This window comes from Mya arenaria, chromosome 7 (assembly GCF_026914265.1).
Source record: "Mya arenaria isolate MELC-2E11 chromosome 7, ASM2691426v1".
NCBI classification, from domain to species: domain Eukaryota; kingdom Metazoa; phylum Mollusca; class Bivalvia; order Myida; family Myidae; genus Mya; species Mya arenaria.
In genome coordinates, this window is record NC_069128.1 from 55,768,628 (window position 1) to 55,773,000 (window position 4,373).

Consider the following 4,373-nt stretch of genomic DNA (forward strand, 5'->3'; position numbering starts at 1 on the left):
ATACAATGTAGACCACTAAAATGTTGAAAATTATTTTGTACTTACAAAAAAATAAATACTTATGCCATTGCGACTCATCAAAACATTTTTGTAAGTACATACTTATTATCTTAATCCATTACTAAAACACCCTACGATAGCTCCTTTACTTTACTAAAACTTTGTTTTCAGTAAACACATTATCAGTATTATGCGTTGTATTTATCAGCCATGTATTTCCGTAGTTTCCAAAGAAGTCATGTTATAAAATGGCAATTATGTATACAATTTAAAAATATTGTTTTAAATAAATGTGATTGTAACCCCCCCCCCCCTTCTCTTGGCAATGACTTAAAGTGATACTATTTTTTACAAAATCATTACAAACACATGTATTATAAACATAAATTTTGAGTGATAAACCTTTAACTACTTACCAAATAATGCATTTTGGGAAAGCATTAATTACTGATAACTCGATTGTAACCGTGTATATAATAGCTATTCACGCAAACACAGATTGGTAAGTGCTAAAAGATTTACTGTGATCTTCTATCGTCTCATGAAGTAGAAGTTTTCTGCGCGTTAATTTCAAATTAAACACGTTATCCTTAATAAGAACAATAGTTTTCGACATTTATTCATCCTTTTTTATATATTAAAACATTTGTGTTGTTAATTTTATTTTAATGATGTTCATCCTCGTAAATTAGGATTGATGCTGACCAATATAGGGCCATTTTCGTCGTTTTGTTTTGAATTAGGATCAACAGTTTTCATTGCATTATTAAATATGGATTGATTTGAATAAAACAAAATAAACCGATAAAGAAACAAAGTAACACAACCTATTATCCAATATGAGTTTATTTTATTTTAATAACTAGTCATGTCCACCCCCAGAGTCGAGCTGAATGCACTTAAGACCCGAGTCTAGTAGGACACATCCTCGGCGGTCTACAGTGTAACTGTTTGTGACCGCCAAATCATGGAGACTAAGCAACAACTCACAAAAGAAAAAAAAAGTCAATAAATATAAAACAATCAAAGGTCACTAAAATAAAATAGACACCAATGACAGAAATTATGAGCATGGGTGGTAAACAGAGGGGTAAAAGCTAATAGGTTCTACATGAGTCCGGCCCATTTTTTCAAAACAGTTTGTGAATAACAAGCGTAAGCCTCATTTTTTCATTTAGCCAATATACTTACTTTTTTGAAAAAGGTTTATCGTGATCATTTAAACTGTAAATATCTTAAAAAGCTCAGACTTTTATTTGTAATGTTCAAGTAGAACCTTTTGTCTTTTATACCTCGACAAGTGATATCTGTACATGTTTCTATTCCACAAGCCAATGAACAGCGCCTAGAGAATAACCACTATTCATTTTTGCGAGCTCAGCCCGGATGTCAGCTTGCAACTTGGCGTCCGTGGCCGGGTCCGTGTCCGGAGAGTACCGGTAAATGGGACGGCCATCGGGACCTATCAGGAACTTTTCAAAATTCCATCGGATATCCTCCATGAACACGGGGCTGTAGAGCGCCGGCGTAACGATCCTTCGAGTGGTGGCCGGACACAGCGACTAGAAAGATACAACGTCGGCAATATACACACGTTGGACATCGTTATTTATGATAGACCATATGTGTCCAAAACACGTTAAGCCGATAGAAATGCCGATATAGATATGCGACTTTTGATTAGAATGGTATATCATTAAATAGGACAATGCAAACTTGGTAGCTGAAGTGATTGGAAAAACATCATGTATTGACAGTGTTCTTGCTACAATAGACTACACAAACTTGGCGTCCGAAATAATCACTATTTATTTAAGTCTACACAATTTAGGCAGGATTAGTATTTAAAAAGGCCCGTTTTTTGGAACACGTCAAATTCTGACCTTGAGATATGTGAACATTGGATGTTGGTTTTTGCCGTTGACGTCAATCTTCCACGTGAGCGGGAACTTGGGCACAAAGCCGTTCCCAGGCCGCACGTACGTGATTCCATTTATCAGCTCTAACCCCGTCCTTGCAGGCTCTTGCTGGGATATCAAGTAGATTAGTTTACAACGATTGTGAAAAAGAAAAGCTATTACAACACTATATTAATAACTCTTGTTGGCACGAGTTACGAAAGGGTGTGGTCCTGTTCTGCATAGGACCATATTTTCCCCGATCATATTCTTCCTACCTTGGAAAAATGGAATTTTATTATTCACAGCTGGGAAACGTAAGATCTCATTTCAAACATATATGTTCACGCTCCTTGGATAGTGATTAAAGCCAGGTTTTATCTACCATTAAATGGCATTCCTCGCACGTTAAACGTTGTATGTTTTTTTCTCACAAAAATAGATTTTTACAACTGGGTCACATTTGTCACAGATTGCTATTGTCAGTACTGCAGATATATTTTGTTGATATACTTGTATGCGTATATATTGTAGTCAAAATTGTTGAATACGTTGATGTTGTTGTCGTTTATGTTGATGTTGTTACTGTTAGTTATCGACTTGGTTGCAGTTGTATGCGCAATTGTGGTAGTTGTAGAGGTATAGTTGTTTAAAAGTCCCAGTGTCAAATAATCGTGCAAAAGTGCGTGTAATACTATGATAATGTTTCAGATAATGTTTCATAAAACCCCGAGGCTCAAATGATGCTTTATTAAGTAGAAATGGATTGCAAATACCAAGGGGATTCTTAACTCGGAGCATTGAGCTTTGCACAAACAGTACCAGCGAGTTCAATCTAAATTAAACAGACTGGTTTAATAAATTGCAATTTTGATAACTATGAATGCGATATTCTACTTATATAATAAATACATACTAATGTTATAAATGCATATGTGATGATTTATAGCACCAAATATGTAAATTGACGCCATTTTCTAAGATATTCATCAATGAAATCTCATCAATGGTTAAGCCTCTTCATTAGTTCTTATCAAAATTATATCTATACTGTATTTCTTGACGTCTATGTCACTAATGATGTAAATTTTACCAAATACCTAACATTAAAAAAACAACATATGTATTTACTCACCCCGCGAAACTGGTTACACGGGAAGCCAACGACCTGAAAGCCCTCAGCACCATGTTGGGATTGTAGTGCATTCAATCCATGGTACTGGAACGTCTTGCCTCAGTACGTCGCCACGTTGACGGCCAGCGTCAACTTGCCACGGAACTGGGCCATATTGAATGCCGCATTGCTGAAGACGTTTTGGAATTGGAAATCGTAAGCTGTCTCGTTTCCAGTTGACGGTCTGCAGACTTGGCGCGGGTTGATGCCATCCCGATCTCCGGCGCCGACGGCTCCCCCGACGAGGGAGGCAACCGTGAGGAGCGCTCTAACTCCACTCTCACCTAACATTTCATTTCTCTGTGACTGATAGTGAAGTCCTTTTGAGTTTATATATACACGTTCGCCTGCGACGATCTATTACGTTTTTCAGCACGTACAAATGAGTAATGAAATAGACTTTAAAACTCCATGACATAATGATAGCAAACACTCAGTCACGTTTACTTTATGCACAGTTATGCTCATTGGACAGGCAAACAGTGTACTTTTTATTCCCCGCTGTGCACGTATATTGTGCACTAATATTTTCGTCTAACCTTCACGGAACTAAGAATTAAAGGTCTTCTTCTATTCACATATTCAATATTCAAACGAGTGCTTGTAAATCCATTAAACACGATCAAGTTGCATTTCTAAAATGTTTAATTATTAGCATAGCATTAGATACAAATATTGATTAATGACTACTTTTCTTTAATAAACGTTTCCTTTATTACGCTTTATTTCACTGGCTCATTTAAATGCATTTATGACGGCAGACAGCCATAAATATTTTGGTGAACTGTCACATTCCACAATACAAATATGTCAGGCGTTGGAAATTGTGACACAAGTAAACATCTATCATTGTTTACACTCATGTCACAAACACATGACAAAAAAAGAGCATGAAAAAATATATATCACATATATATTAAGGCATTTCAAACATTATGCTGTACACTTTATACGTTTATTTCATGAATTGCATTAACTGATTTTACTGCCCACTTTAATTAATGTATTGTACGTGCAAGATTTGTTATATTAAGTGCAATATATATGGGCTGTCAATAACAAGCCATATGGTGACCAAATATATAAGCGAAAATGGTAACAATGGGTGTTGTTATGTGTTCAATATCACACATTGCGTGAAGATCCATTAGGCTGGCTTTCCAGTAATTTTAATGGTAGATATAATAGCGAAATGTCAATTAGCTAGTTACAACAAACATGTTTTAAAAAACGCTTTTTTCGAACACTGTGTTTATCAGGTCAAGTCAGGTCAATGTTTTATTGGCAAATACATTAAATAT

General features: G+C 35.8%; 1 pseudogene; it reads right to left on the minus strand.

The window, feature by feature from the left end:
* Nucleotides 1-828: 828 nt before the first annotated feature.
* Nucleotides 829-3,717, minus strand: LOC128240021 (glutathione peroxidase-like; annotated as a pseudogene).
* Nucleotides 3,718-4,373: the final 656 nt, after the last annotated feature.